This window comes from Colias eurytheme, chromosome 2, assembly GCF_061535395.1.
Source record: "Colias eurytheme isolate Ceu_HAF_F1 chromosome 2, ilColEury1 Martin Lab GWU primary, whole genome shotgun sequence".
Taxonomy (NCBI): domain Eukaryota; kingdom Metazoa; phylum Arthropoda; class Insecta; order Lepidoptera; family Pieridae; genus Colias; species Colias eurytheme.
Genome location: NC_142981.1, coordinates 4,086,549 through 4,103,956, shown reverse-complemented (window position 1 = coordinate 4,103,956; position 17,408 = coordinate 4,086,549). Strand labels below are relative to the sequence as shown.

At 31.3% G+C, this 17,408-nt stretch overlaps 1 long non-coding RNA gene across 1 annotated transcript; it reads left to right on the top strand.

Annotated features, from left to right (window-relative positions):
- The first annotated feature begins 958 nt into the window (after positions 1-958).
- On the top strand, positions 959-12,084 carry LOC149910219 (uncharacterized). Its single transcript, XR_016457440.1, has 3 exons — positions 959-1,071; positions 10,169-10,298; positions 11,987-12,084. It is a non-coding gene; the product is annotated as an uncharacterized LOC149910219 (long non-coding RNA).
- Positions 12,085-17,408: the final 5,324 nt, after the last annotated feature.

Here is a 17,408-nt window from a genome sequence, read left to right as displayed (position 1 = left end):
TATATTTAGATCATTATACTAGTGCAAACTATTTATTGATTTAAATTTATTTGCCATATATATGTTAGGAAAACTTTTGTTTATTTGATGATTTGGTTCATTCTAATAAATAATAAGAATCAAGTTTAAATATGTTATGACATCATAAAATAAATACTATAACTTACGAGAGGCGAAGGAATAAGATGTTTCCACGAAAGTGTTTTCCTTTCATTGAACGATGAAAAGCAAACTAAACAATACGAATTGACTTTCTAGCGCTTTCTTATTTAAAGACCGCGTTGAGTCATTGGTTGCTTTTTTAAGTTCATTTATTATATGATATTGTCCAGTAATAGTTCCAATAAAGTTATAGAATGAACAAAATGGACATTTAAACATAAATATACCTACGATAAAAATACATAAAGCTTAATCTGCTTCTATTGTCAATATTGCCCTAAAAGTATTATTTTCCTTGGTACAGAGATTACGAACTTAGTCTTAATCCCTTAATTTATAATTTTTAAACAAATAGAAATTGTTGGATAGAACGATATTGAAGTCTATTCATTTGTATTTGCACAAGATAATTGGGTTATAATTCTATAGAGCTTTGTTGATATATGTATTTCATATAGCTTGATAAAACATGTTGCAGTCTTCATACTTATTACTAAAACAAATTACTCTGAAATGATAGTTTCAGTGTGGTTTCAGTTTGAAATAAGTTTTAGAAGCAGCATTTTGAAAAATGTTTTTTTATATTCTTCCTACCTACTTAAAATACAACATATGAAGAGTATATATATGTTATTACAATTACAATAATTCTTCGACGCAGCTGTGAGATGTGCATAAAAAAGGTTTTCTTTGAAGTAGCCCATCGTCGTCTGTGTTGTCAAATATTTTGTTTACATAATGTGGGCGAGCTACGCGGCGACACGCGAGGTCTCGTAGCTTGCGGCAGTCACGCGAAGGCCTTCGACTGTAGCAGACCGCTACGTCAACCGCCTACGAGGACTACGCGGCTACGTGATGTGGACTTCGTGCCTCTTTTTGGCACTGTTCGTAACAGTTCAAGGACGTGCGGTAAGAATGACTTTACTATTTTTTTGCTTTCTTCAAATATATTTTGTAATAATAAACAGCGTTTAAACTATTCTATTTTATTCTTATAACTAAAATTATAATTAATATATAAAATTCCTCGGAAGGACTAACTTATTTGGGTGACACCATAATAAAAAATTGTTACATAACTAAATATTTATTTTGAAAGATTAAATTTTCTAATAAAGTTATATTATGTTGTAGTGTTAATATACATTTAGCATTATTGGAATTAAAGCAAGAAAAAAGTATGTATTCAAATAAATCTGTGCCTAACTGTTATTAAAAAAACAACATTTAAGATATTTTGAACATAAATTTTAAAATTAACATTTAAGGAACCTTATACTTATAATTATTATTTTTATATTATACACGTTTTAAGTCGGGGAATTATTGTGTTAAATAAAGTACCTAATAATATAATAATAATAAATAAATAAATAATAATAAATAATGTAATAAAAATATATAATAAATAATTAAATAAAACAAAGATTTCCACGTGTCCTTGTTTGATCCTGAAAAAAATCAATGATTCTAAAAATATACATCTATAAATAGGAATATGAAAAAAATTCCTTTTGAAAAGGAATATGTGAGAACAAAAATAAAATTAAGTTAAGGACAAACAAGATTTATAATAAAGACGTAAATCAGATGCGGGTACGGTACCTCTCTTCATACGGGTTACGAATCAGAAATAAAACTATGAAACTTATTATGATAATATGAATATTGAGATTTCATCAGTCCTTACATCATTATAAGCTTTTTGATTTAATTTGAGTTGATTTATGGACGTGTCGCTTCTTTTAAGGACACTTAGAAACCATTCTTTTAAGAGTGTCTATAAAAGAATTTTTATAAAGAACGTAACGTAACGGCACCAGTCTTGTACAGATTAAGGAAAAAATTGAAGTTTTTTGCGAATTTCTCGTAGGTTTTTTAACTTTATTGGATATTGTTTAGTTATACCTTTAGTTCAATGTTAGTTTAACGTAACCAATGTTAGAAAAAAGATTAAAGTGCATAAATAATGAAGTTATTTATAAATTAAAAAACCACTTTTTTGCACCAGTGATGGACAGTGAAAATCTAATGATGGACACCCAGTTTTGGACAACATCCAGTTATGAACACCCATTTATGGACTGTACCTAATGTTGTTTCTCCAGTTATTTACACTTGGAGAAGACTTATAGTTATCAATAGAATCTTGAAAATGATGATTGGAATATAATAAATCGGGGATGTATTTATAAAAAATAGTACTTATTAATTATTTTGCATACTTATAATATTTAAAACAGTCTTAATTTCCATTTTCTAGGCAAAAATTGGACAAATGCATCGATAAATACGAGTCCGTTAAGAAACACCAATATGGGTTTTTTTTCTCAATAAGTCAGGGATGAAAAATATAACTAAAAAAAGTACTGCCATTCCATCCATTTTGGGACTTCTTCTTCTTCGTCATATCACTCTCGTCAGAGCGAACGTGGTCAACATGAGGTTTGGGGGGTAGATGTTACCCGCTTCACGATGTTCCGCCATATCTCTCTGTTTCCTGGCATTCCGTTACACTCGTGAAGTGAATCGCCAATCTGAATACAGCCTTAATCTGATTGGTCCATCGATATAGATTCCAAATTGTATCACGAGGCAAAACGCTTTTTTTAAACTGTTGTCAAGATGGTGTGGATGAAATTTAAGCGTGTGTGCTATATGGTGGTGGAATTTAGCAGCAGACAGCGATCCAAACAGTTCATCAGAGAACTCTCTATGATAGATGCGTTACAATACGCATAAGTATGCGACTTCTCTACGCAGTGATGAACGAGTCGCACAGCACATAATGACCCATTGTTCTAAAATATATTCTTCATGTTTAGATAGATATTATATTGTTGGACCCATTAGTGTAATTTTCACAAAAAACATCAATGTCCATTATAGGAACCAAAGCAAATCCAGTCATGGACAATTGTTGTACAATATTGGAACCCTTTGTTTGAAATAGTCGTGATAGGTATATTATTAATCAGAATGAAAAGACAATACAGAAAAGCGCATGTAATTAATACCTTTAAAAAAAGTTTATTTTCGACATATGTCCATAAATGGATATATCCATAGAATTAAATCCAGTTATGGACACTGAAGAATTTTATTTAAACAACATAACCTATCATGATACTAAATCGTGTAATATTTCGTACAATTAACTACTATAAATAAAAGTAATATCAAATTTTGCTAACATTTATACAAAAATTCTTATAACCAAAATTGTGTCCTCACTTCCTTAAGGATTTCCTTAGTAAAAACGGATTTCTTCGAAACGAGTCGCAGCAACTAAACATAACGTTCTGCCATCTTCAAACATTTTGGCCGAATAACATGAAATGTCGTATTTTGATAGCTTATGAACCAAACTTTTATTTTAAGTATTGCCAAATTATGTAACGTTAATTTTGGTCTTAATATTTAAATTTAATATTTATTTTGTCCATTACTGGATGCTTGTCCACCACTGGTGCCGTTACCTTACCCTCTCATTAACATTATTAGACATTAGACAAATTGGACAATAAAGAAATAAGGAATAGAGAAGTGAAAGAGGTGAAAATTAAAACAGTTCATCCAAAATATGATTAGTAAATTATTCGTTCAAAAATAATATATTATCTTATGCCGCCAATAATCTTATACAGTTTTCTTAGCGATATCTGCATGCGCTCAATTGTTTTAATCCAATTAAATATTCTCTTGTACTTATTATTAATAACTAATTAGCAAGGCCGACATGATAAACCAATGTCTCTTAGACCACATTATATGAGATACCTTGAAGAGGCTTAAGCGTCCTCCATACATGATACAGCGTCTCAAAAGGAATTGAGTCAATGAATATGTAGCACTTAAAACTGAATCGCTCTTCAGAATTTCATGAAAACGCCATTTATAGATAATTATTATGCGCAAAGTTTAACATGTAGAAGTTGTAAGCATTGAAATGTATGAAATGAGTTGACTGTAGACTAGATAACGCGTTTTGAGATAGCTATTTTGTTCTATAAGAATATCCGAGAAATGTATCCGCGATTTCTTCAAATCCAAAGCTTTTAAATTGTCAGGAGAACGGGTGGAAAATCAATACAGCAAAAAGGCTAATAAGTTGTTTTAATCTTAATCCTAGTTCTTTAAATGAAATATATCTACATTATTTATATAAAGCGCAGAAATAATCTCTGATAACACACGGGGTTAAACGATATTATTTTTATAAGATTCTATGAATATTAATTTCGATCCGAACACATTTTCAATCAAATTTAAAATGACTTATGCCAAGTCGATCGTTAAAAGTGCTGCTATCAGTTTATATTGAATCCATTTTCAATTTACCGGAATGGCTAAATCAGAAATCTAAAGCTCAATAACAAACATCACATTGTTACTAGATTATATGTCAATTTAATTATTAATTTTAAAACACAAGCACACAATAATTGGATTTACTATACATATGTATTTAGTATTATTATTTTTAATAGTAGCTGTAAGGTTAACCTACCTTTTATAAATTAAAATGAAATAAGCTCAAGCATAATAACCTATATAACAACTTACTCCTTGTTTAATGCTTAATTCAAAACACAAACAATAGTATCTTCAAATTTGATCGCCATAGAATCGATTGTTGAGTTTGCTTTATGGGATTCTGGAAAATTGAAGTACAAACAGCGTCTCGCGCTCCGATATCGTCAAACGGAAATCCTGTTTTATAGCGGAGCCGAGATGAAATCATAAAACAAAAACTGATGAAATGACATTGCTCCATTTATCACATTTTCTGTCTTACGCCCAAATTACTTATTTCATTTCGAATTGGATAGGAAAGCGTAAAGACAAATTGCTAAATTAAATTCGTTATTTGAGTAGGTACTTCTTTAAAACTTCATTTAGTACTTGAAGGACTAAATGTTGTTTAATATAAATTAAGAATTACGCTCTACATATTAAAGATTAGAGTATATTGTATTTTTAGTATTTAAACTGTCAGCATATTTTTCGGGTCGCAGAAATTTAAGCTCAAAATTACATGTTTATAACGCGTCCTACATATTTTGCAGACTTATCAATATTCAGGCCTCATACAAGTTGGTTTTGGCCTAAGATATTTTGTTCAAACTCCATTATAATATTATATCTTATTCAAATACAACTTATATTTTAAAAAGAAAAGATTAGTTCAAGTCTTATGACGGATATAATGTGATTGTAATTCTAGACCAAGAGAATAAACTAATTAACTACATTAAAAATATTTATATAATAGTCTTATAAGTAATAATTTCTAGAAATATTCTGTATATACAGAGAAATTTAATTCATTATGAGTATAAAATTAAATTACCTGGTCTTTGTTTTCAAATGCTTGTTTCTTTCCAGTCTCATCGATACATCAAAATTAATCCATTTCCGTTCAAGCTGCTAACATACATTCAGAAATGTTCTTGTATTTATAATATTAATATGGATTGCAACATGAGCCCACGCGATAACGCTACGTGTAATCTGCATAGGGTTTGAATTATGCATCGTTTTGAATGATAATGGCTTCTAAAATTACAATGACTATATAGTAGCGACTTGCTCAAATGCCGCATGCGTACAATTAAAGTTATGGGGGTGTAAATGGAGCACGATAAACTATAATTGGGTAATTTAGACTTAACCGACTGTTGCGGATTATTTGCTTATCTTGTATCTAGCTTCTGATAGCAAGTTTTGTTCTATATTTCACATTTATTGAATTATTCCTATTATATAATACTAGCGGTCCGCCCCGGCTTCGCCCGTGGTACATATGAAAAATAGATGTTGGCCGATTCTCAGACTTACCCGATATGCACAGAAAATTTCATGAGAATCGGTCCACCCGTTTCGGAGGAGTATGCAGACTAACATTGTGACACGAGAATTTTATATATAAGAAGATTATGAGGGCTCTAAAAGATATTCGAACACATAGATGGAGGTATATTTATTATGTTATTATCACTATATTTTATAAAACAAGGTGGAGGACCTTCGCGCGGTTAGTGTATCCAGTATCTCTCAGCAGTCTTTTCGCAAATCTAAAACTACTGCACTAATTTTCATTGTTTTCACAAATGAATAGCATGAAATTTTTGGTACAATATGTAAAGTTTTGGATCACTAGGACGAATCCGTGGGCGGAAAGCTAATTTAAGTGTATAAAAGCTCAAAATCTATTAAGCTTAAAGGAGCGTTAAAAAGCCTCTATATAGTAAAAGCATTAAGATTTCTCTCTAATACCACACTTTTACTAAACCAATATGGCTTTGAAATAAAAGTAATCTTTAGTAAATGTTCCATCCAGTTTTCCTCAGAAGGCGTAATTCCAATTCTCTTCAAGGTGCAAATACTACAAACAAGGTTTCTTAGAAATCGACTGTGTATTTCTAAATCTATTTTATGTATTTTTTAAACACGTGTTGTTTGTTTTTAAAACACTGTGTGAAAAAAAATATGGTTTTTATAATCTGTCTGTGAATTAAAGGCGTTTTGATGGTATTTTTTCGTCAAGGAAGGATATATAGATTTTCTATTGTTTGGAGAAATAAATCATGAGAGATTATAATAGTTAATGGGAATTTCTTTGGTTAATAGATATCTATATACGGCGGTAAAGTGCACGCGAGTCAAGTTGAAATTGAAAGCGTCATGTCATGCAACAAATAATATAGTTATTTTTTAATTATGCCCAAATGTTAAACGTCCCATACCATATTTCACTCACTAAATAATACCACCAAATAATAGCATCCGACGCCCTATTTCCCTTTACTTTCATCCGTTTCTTTTGCCTTCTGCCCTTAAATTAGCTTCGTCACATGCATTCTGTATTCAATTCTTAAGAAAATATACACATAAGTATAAGTTAGACGTAATAGTAAGGTAAAACGTTAAAAAATAAAATTCCTCCGTCATGAAAGAAATGCATTTATGCAATTACCTAAATCGAATAGCATAATGTTCCAACAAGATGTTTTAGCGAAAACATTTTCATTTAAGTATTAATCCAACACAGTTTACATGTGGCTGATGCTGTGAATTTTACATGAGTTTCTGTGTCGGTGTATCTTTTAAAGAAAATTTTTTACCTTATACCTGCGAAATATTTTAAATTGAAATTTTTATTTTAGAGTCATACATTATGATATTGCAAAAAAATGTGAGGCTAGATGTATGTTAGTTACTCTTACACAGAAAAACCACTGAATGAATTTTGATAGTACTAGGCAGTGATGTAGCTCAGAATTATACATGAACTATATAAATACCTGAAAATTTTTCCCACGGGTTCGTCCGCGAGTGAAACCGTGCGGAACATTTAGTGTGGTATAATTCTAATGTAATCACGTGTGAATCAGTTGAATATAAAAAGGGAACAATTTACTCAGTCATCAGCGAAAGCGTAAAGACTTAATTGCTAAAGCAAGTGTGGATACAGTAATTGGATTAGCATATCAAAGCGATTCGAACTAAGCTCGTTAATTATATCTAATTGAGCTATTGGCGATCACTCTAGATCAGGCCTTTCATAGGTTTAAATTTAGTTAGATAAGTTAAGATAAATGTAATTTTGATTATATACTGTTACTAGCTGTTCCCTGCGGTTTTACCCACAGTGCTCCAGTACTGTTGGTCTTAGCGTGCAGATGATATATAGCCTATCCTTCCTCGATAAATGGGCTATCTAACACTAAAATAATTATTCAAATCGGACAAGTAGTTCCCGAGATTAGCGCGTTCAAACAAACAAACAAACTCTTCAGCTTTATAATATCAGTATAGATATAAGATTAGAGCGTATTATCACATGTATCATACCAGTGCTATCTATTTTATTGGTGAAGCTGTAGAGCTTGATATGACTGTAGGATCATCAGAGTTCCACTAACAATCGATATAGACTCAATGTAAATCCACGTAAATAATACACGCATCTAAACATAAAGAGATTTCAAATTTAGAAAAGCCGTATAACAAGTGTTTAATCGATCGTAAGGAATTCCGTAGTGAAATTCCGAATTACGTGAAAGCATGTTACCTTCTGGCATCATGGCATGTACGTGATTTAACGTTAATTAGCTACGTGTAATCTTTTCCCGTGTCGGCGCTAAGTTCAGTTATTTACAGGGTATTTTATGACATCGATGCTTTGATACAATGAACCCGTTACTGGATAGCTCTTATAAGAGCGTAGAGATTAAACTTCCAAAGAACAAAATCAAATAAATTTTGTATAGACTCTTCAGTGTATGTATAAGAAATCAAAATTGTTATTCGTGAAAATATAACCAACGCGATGAAAGTGTGCGTATTTCATAAGCATAGTGTGTACCCATTGATTGATTGATTGATAGATTCAATCAATTAAGCAATCAAACCATAGTCTAAATTATTATGAATGGATTTTATATTCAAAACATACGTAAAAACGTTTACTTTATTAATGACATTAATTTTACAATACTGTAAAAGTCATAAAAATAGTTCAGATAAGATAATATAGATAGATTTGATTTTGAAAAAAGTAATCAGTGAAATCAAGTTAGAGCTGCTCCCGCTCCAGTCTATAATGATCTAAACCACCGGACTGCATGGATAGTAGTATAGTACGCGGAGAATTTCTAGAACAGTTTGAACTTTTAAACTTGTACATTCCAGATGTAGTTCATTAGCACACAGCGCTGGCGCATTCCACTTCTAATTTTCCACTCCTTTGTGTCTACCGCTGACTTGCCGGAGTTGCAAGCAATTTTAGATACGGACAAATTTGAATGGACTTGGAAGTTGCCGCAATTGCAATGTTTCTATTAATTTGCGATTGGAATGTACTTTCCGGATCTAGTTCTGATGTTGGCAGAACAAAATTTAAAGTTAGTTTTTCGACTCGAGAAGTATTCACAAAGTTTAGCAAGAAATTTATTAAAGTTTTTGAGTTGTTTATCGTTACTGGATTTATTTTATGTTTTTCTTTATTGACATTCTACTATTCAATCTAACAATATACATGCAATACAATATAGAGCAGGCTCCAAGGAGATGTTCGTTTGCAAAAATAGCGGACCTAAATCTGACTTCTGATATATATTGTATAGATCCCAGACATCCTATAGACAGATGTTGCCAACCAGTTTTGTGGTCCCCCTCCCCCCACCCCGGTAATTAAATATGGTATACAAAGAAAAAAATAAAAATTTCCAAAACATGCCGTGTGGGGTATCAAATGAAAGAGCTTATAGAGTAGATCACGAATATATAGCATACTATAACATTTCTTACACTTTTTTAAATTATTATTTTAAATAATTAACAATAGTCCATTGTTTACGATTCAATAGTTCGTAATATAATATAAGTGAGCTATATGTATGTGGTGGATTTGATGACCCCACAAAATGTTTTAAATTGCAAGGCGCAACTTTCACTGAAGTTACCGATTTGAAATCTTATCACACAGAGGCTGATTCAAGAATGTTCTGCCATATTTTTCATTTTGTCAAACACAACGACAGTGCAGAGATAATTATTCTAAGCCCTGACAGCGATATTTTTGTATTAGGCCTTTATTTCTGGCATAAACTTGAAAATATACTCGCCATCTTTGAATGCCCCCCCCCCATGCAACTATTTCACTGTACGAACTATTGAATCGTAAGCAATGGACTATTGTTAATTATTTAAAATAATAATTTAAAAAATATATTCATGAGTTTTCAATCTATAGTGGTTTAAAGTTAACTCAAAAATGGAGCATTTTCGTAAATTTCGGGGTGGGGAGAGGGGGACCACAAAACTGGTTGGCAACATCTGTCTATAGGATGTCTGGGATCTATACAATATATATCAGAAGTCAGATTTAGGTCCGCTATTTTTGCAAACGAAACTCCACTGAGAGTCCGGTCTAATATTCAATACGAAGTACATTACGAGATACGATGACAGCAAGTTATTAAATATTTATTTTCTACAGGTGAACATCAGCAACACATGGGTGCTGCCTGAGGAAGGCTTCCCCGTCTTCTACCGCTACTTCAGGGACCGAATCTCCTGGTACGAGGCTGATGCTGTCTGCCAGTTCCATCATGCTAATCTGGTTACAGGTACGTTTCACGTCGATCATTATTTTATTTTATTGATATCCAAACAACTTATACATAATTGTAGTATCAGGATCATAGATTTTTAACTATTTTTGGGGACAAAAACTCATTAGTTTTTCATTAAAATTATTAATAAAGAACCATAAGCGAAGTAAGCAATAAAATAAGAATAAAATTTATATCATAGTAAATAAAGGAGATTGGAGTTGGAAGTTATTATCAAAATGGCAACGGAAAAATATAATTTATTATTTGCATCAGAAGAATTCGGTAGGAAAAACAAATTGAAAATTGGTTTCATTCAGTATGAAAAAAATAATTAAATGGTACGTGAGTTTAACCGTGATAACAACCCAAAATACCATAAGAAGATGCTATACCAGGAACCATTTAGTAATCTGTGCCTGTACGCTTACAGCTTAACGTTACAAGTCATCGTCCACAATTAATCACTTACCCACTCAGGTTTATTTATGACTAGATTTTTCGCCCACGGCTTCGCCCGCGCTTTCAAAGGAAAACCCGCATAGTTCCCGTTCCCCGGGGATTTCCAGGATAAAACCTATCCTATGTGTTAATCCAAGTTACCCTCTATATGTGTGCTAAATTTCATTGTAATCGATTCAGTAGTATTTGCGTGAAAGAGTAACAAACACACACATACACATCCTCACAAACTTTCACATTTATAATATATAGTAGGATACACATTTGGGTTTACATATTGTTATAAAAAAATAAATACAGATGAAAAATGCTCTACACCAGAACGCAAAAACTCAGAAGAGGAATAGAAAATCGTGATTTTGGTGTCCCTTAATTTATTCACTCTAAAAAGTAAGTTTATTTCTATCACAAAAAAAGAAGAAACACAAAAATCTTTTTTGTATAAAATGATATCGAGTTTAAAAATGAAACGAGGGCTTTTGCAGGAAACAGAATTGTTTGCTGTAATGAGCACTTAAAAGCAATTGGGACCATTGTTTTAGAAAAAAATGGGTCAGAGTTTGTGAAAATAGAGCTTCATTTCATGCTGAGGGCTTAGCATTTAATTGGATGAATATTGTAATTTTTATGTCGGCAGTTCCAACTGCAAGTTTAATTTCGCTAAGATATAGGACTGTGTATAATGGAACTTTTTATTTCTTGAAATGTAGTTCGTGTGGTACCTAGGATGCCCAATTATATAGATAGATACTATTAAAATATGTTTTCTTGATTATATAATAATGAAATATAACATCTAAAAGTCTTTTTATCTCTAACTAATAATTCATGCAAGAAATCTTTCAAAGCCAAATAAGCATTATCATATTAACATAAGAGGATGCTGTATTCAATTACTCAACATCAAAAAGAAACAATATCAAAGACACTGTATAAAATTGAAGTACGTTTTTATTATATTATTAAATAAAAAGACGTATAAATATAAATTTCCGATAACTATCTAAACATTTTAAACATAATGCGAGACAACAAATCATACAAACATAATAATAGTAGAGCAATATATTATTATCTCGATTATTTATTTTGGTGGTTTAAAATTCTAACAAAAATCCAAAAAATAATACAAAACTGCACAATTTATGAATTTCTTTCAAAAAACAAAACGACTTATCTTCTAGAAACTCGTAACACAGTTATGGTAGGATTTTACTTACACGTATATATCTACATTTTAGTATTGGGAGCAGTCGTTAGGGGTAATCGAGGGCAGGCCAGTCCAGACCCCATTACCTTGATGTCACTCGACTCCACTCGAGATAGCAGCCAGAAATAAATGTACCGCTCGATACCATCTTTAATACTTACGTTGATGTTATATTCCAGTTTCGGTTTTACGATTTCTAGAGTATATTTTGGGTAATGGAAGTTGTGTGTGTCGTTACATAATATTGTATCATTATATAGATAAAAACATTATAAATTATCTATTTAGTGAATCTTATTAAGAAACAATAATGGTTCATTATGTATTTGTAATAGTTGCTAGAATATACTGATAACTGCTGATTGGAATCTTATAAATAAAGTTAGACTATAAGTACTTTTATAATATTGTGTTTAACGTTTAGGAACTTTTACGGCTTTATCAAGGTGGTTCTATGATAGGTAATTGATGTTTTTATGACGAGAAAAATCTGTTATTTATTAATATTTCATATACATTACATTAATATTAATACATTGTTACTTTATTCAACGTTTTGTTGATTTGTGCTCTCATTTCTCCGACTAGTTGATGTGGTGAAATTGCTAAACTCCAATCAGATTCACGTCGAACGACGGTCGCAAGCGTCGCTGTGTTGTACTGGCAGACAGACAGCGTTGAAATATTGCTACACTGGAATGACATTTAGATTTACGGATCAAATTTTAAACCTTGCCTGCTTAACATTGATCGACAAATGCTGCAAATAGTCCAAATGTATGAAAACCATAAAGTGTCAATTGATTTGTTAATGGCATGATTGAGAAGATCTTTTTCAATATTTTCTTAAATATTTCAGGACAGGACTTAATTTGTTTTAGATCTACTTGGATTTGCGAAATAGCACAATCTTAAAAGAACCATTTAAAACCATCATCTATCCACGACCAGTCATTGTAGGTATTTTTGTATAGAAAAGGGATAACTATTATGCTATCGCGAATAGTGTAGCTAACGAATACCATAAATATTAAATATTTAACTGCTGCATACAAAGTAAACCATTTACATACCAACACGTGTCAGTTTGAGCTCGGTAATTGGTGTTAAACTGAATAAATAACAGCTAACGTGCAAACTTTGTGCATTAGGCAAAGTGCAATTAGTACCACTGTACTTTAAATTCACCAACGTAGCCAATTACTTTATTCAAATAGACAAAACAACAGAGTCTTCTTAAAAATTTTGTTTCACGCTTTGATGAAACGTTGTTGTATATATCATTGTTTCTTATACGAAGAATATTATGTCAGGGAATTTTAACAAGAATAACAGATTTTTTTACTCAAGGTATATGAATATGAAAATAAAGCCTTGAATTCAAATAATATCAATCATGAATCTGGTTCTTGGAGAAAATTATACATATTTAATTGAAGTATTTAAGAGGTCATTACATAATACAAGTAGCAGTGACAGAAGGGATTTATAAAGAAACCACGCCGTCATAACAATGATAGAGGTCGGTCCTCAATAAAAAATGATATAGGTAAGATATTCAACCCTTCTTACCTTCGTACCTTCATCACTTTATCAATTTCATAAATTATAATAAACGCTTTTCGTTGCCCTTACGATAACAAAATCATATTTGATGTAAGTACCTATCCATTTAAATAAGAAACTCAATTTTTACATCCTGATAATAAATTTATGCTTTGGTTTCTTTCAAAGATGTTTTCATTTTAAAATCTTTTCTATATTGAAAAAAAACATAGTACAAAACTCACACAAATACAAAAGTATGTTTCAAAATATGGTTTAAAAGCCTTTAGTAGATACTAGGTAGGTATTTTGATCATAATTAAGATAGTATTTTTTTTAATCAGCGATAAATAACGTCATATTAATAACAAAGCAATTCTATAAATATTCTAGAATTACTAAATACATACCTACTTATTTTAAGCACTCAACTTCCATTTATTAAAACAATGAATATTTCGTCCCAGAAACAAAAATATCAGTGCGGGGATCCTTGACGAGTTCAATTCCATCTCATTCCGTTGTTTTGTTGCTCCTTCAAACATCTTGTTAGGCAAATCCTTCGCAACATAACGCTGTCTTGTAAATGAAAACTTAAATTGGTTCCGAAATTCCAACGCAAGATTTATTAGGAGATTCAGAATTCGTCAGCTCTGTTTTATATTTATTGTATTTGAGATGTAATGAGATGCTTTTGTTTTAATTAAATATTATATTTATTTAAAACATAACTTTCGAATGTGGAAGTCGTTCTCCTATTTTTTTTAATCTAGGGTTTTTGTAATGGATCAAACTTCATATTTCATAATATTTTAGCGTCGTAGTAGTCGTCTTCAAGTACGTATTTTTCTCCACATGTCACATAGAGACATTTTTTTCATTCTTCATTCCTTTTATATGTATACGGATAACTGAAATGTTTGGATATACATATATGTGTGACATTCGACATACTATGTGTGACTACGATTTTTATGACTACGATCTTTAGGTAGTTACCTAATTAGTTTTAAAAATCGTAATTAGGTAGTATGATGATGATGATGATGACAGTTTAACATGAAACCTTTATCAAACATAATAACTAATAAATAAATATATAATTTACCGCCGTTAATATATTTTATGACTAAATTTTTCGTAAACAACAGAAGCAAACTATCGGGTTTAACAGGCTATGAATAAGAGGATCCTTGTTTAACAAGCCAAGTATATTTGTATAGGATAAAATGATGTTTTTGTTTGTGACACGAAAATGGAGATTCATCTGTAAACCAAAACAGGATTATGTGATGTATTCAAAGGGAATATTATTAGAAGAATATTAACTCTTTTGGTTATAATAATAAAATACGAAATAAATAAGTATCGTGATAAGAGAAACTCAATCTTTCAAAGAACTGTGGTGGTATAATTTTGTTAATTTATAATTATTAAACAAATAAATAAAACGTTATTCAGATATAATGCAAAATGTAAAAAGTTGAATTATGTCTATTCATAATGCGTGTTTTTAAGGGGGCGCATAAAGCAAAATAACCAATCTTCTATTAGATGATACGTGTAATATGCAAGACCAAATCTAAAAAATAAAATATATATCAAACTAGATGATATGTTCAACGATTCTGTTTAATCAAAAACATAAAATATCAAAATTTACTCGATAAAAAAAAATCAGCAAGTTAGCTCTAATTTTCACACTTTTACGTTTTCTACTTGACATGGTAATACTTATTATGATTTTTTTTTTCATAAACAATTATATTAAAACATTTGCAAGATATTTGTCAGAGCATTTTGTGTAATTACTTTTAGTTTTGGTTTTATCTGCGATAAACCACTTTTATCGTGACAAAATCAAACGTTTATCTCGAGAAAAAAAGAGCGCCAAAAGTGGTTTATAATAATAATATATAAAAATATTATATTTATATATATATTTTATGATATTTTTATATTTTTTTTAATAGTAGAAGCATTCTTGATTTGTTTCAACATTTTTCTTATTGTAAAAATAATATTGCAAGAAAAACTGGATCGAGCAGATTGCGAAAGTTCCGTGTCGTACCAGATGTATTAAATTAAACGCGACGGCTTCGAGTGACATTTGACCCTTAACCGTTTATCGTGAAAGTAAATCATTGACGTAGAGATTTCAGGCCCATTGTGAAATCAAAGAGCTTCTAGAGACATCATTCCGTTTTTTATTTATGACATCGTGATGTACTTGTGTAAGTCGTGATAACATTTTGGGGATCTTGAGAAATATTTTCCTTTTGCTTTCTTTATTATGCTTCTATCGATAAAAAATTAAGCCTAATTTATACAACAATTTATAATTATTATTCTACATGCATAGTTGGATGTATTTGGTACTTATAAATTATAATATATAAATAACTAAGATAACATCTAAAGTCTCACATTTTATATTAACGTGCAAGTAATAAATGTTGTACAATTTAATTGTACAGTTTAGATGTAGATTCGCTCTTATCGTTTATTTTACCTCTGTTTCACACGTCAGAAGTTTGCACTTTGACTTCTTGATGTGATTAAAATCTAGAATCCAGGTCAATATTTCTACAACGGCTTTGAGTCAAACGAATTTAAGTGTACATAAACGATTATTCATCCAATTAAGTCTTTCAAATATACGTCATATTTACCATTGTTCTCTTAAATCTTTATGTATTGGCACCAAAGTAAAAGAATTTTCCAAGTTTGGTCCCGCTTATTCTTGTCACGATTGAGTTTCGTGAACTCCGCTTAGAGCCTAAAACTTGCTCGAAAAACTTTCCAAGCTTCGCCAGAACACTTCGTATATTAAGGATATACTTATTAAGCAAATTGAGTTTAATTTGTTGCCTGCGGTAAATTAATTCTTGCTAATGGCTAAAAGCTTTTATTATGATTACAAAGATAAGATCTAAAGATAAAAGGTTGTTTATATCAGCTACGACGCCTTTATTGACCTACTTAAATTTATGGGCATATCGTTGAAAACGAAATGCGTCAATTTATTATTGTAATATCATAATTAATTTTGAAACACAGGTACACCGTAATGACCACTGCTTTAAAGAGATAATATGCCAAAATTTGCACATGGATGTACTCCTTATGCAACATGAGTATTTAGTGTTATAAAATCTATTTAACTCGAAATATATCTCCCATAAATAAATTTAATATAATGTTCGCTTCAGAGTTGCCATTGCCGTTGCAAAACTTATAACAAGGTTCTGTTAAAGTATAATAACTACATAATTACAATTTGTAAGTACATTGGAGACTGATTTTCCTTTGGATTGCGAATTGCAACTATTATCTCTTCGCTAGCAAAATTCAATTAATTTGATGATTCGAAATGCAGATTTAAATGTGTCCATTACCGTATGCGTTTAAGACGATACACAAAAAAAAATCTACTGCTTGGCGGGCGGAGTCTAAAGCCGGGTATCCACTTAGGTTCGCCGTGGATTGCGAACACTGTGTGCTCCGCGAACGTGAACGTGTACAGTGTACACACTTAGGCTGCAACATCAGTGCTCCTGTCGGAGCGCTAAATTCCGCGCTCCGGTCTCTAGTAGACACAGACAGACGGTCGGTGCAAACATGCCGCCTCCAGAATTAGTAGGAAGTGCAGCTTATATTTTGATACATTATATTGTGATGGAATACAAACAACCTCCTCGATTTTGGCAAGCTAATATGTATAAGGGAAGAAGAAATAATGAAATAATGCATATATTCATCATTTCATCGGACCACTCCATGTTCGCGAACTTAACAAACACACGCTCGCGTCCACGAACAAACTGCGCTCCCCTTTGAGTTCGCGCAAAAAACCGCTTCCAGAGCGCTCCGCCGTGCTCCGATCGTGCTCCAGTCGCGCTCTGCGA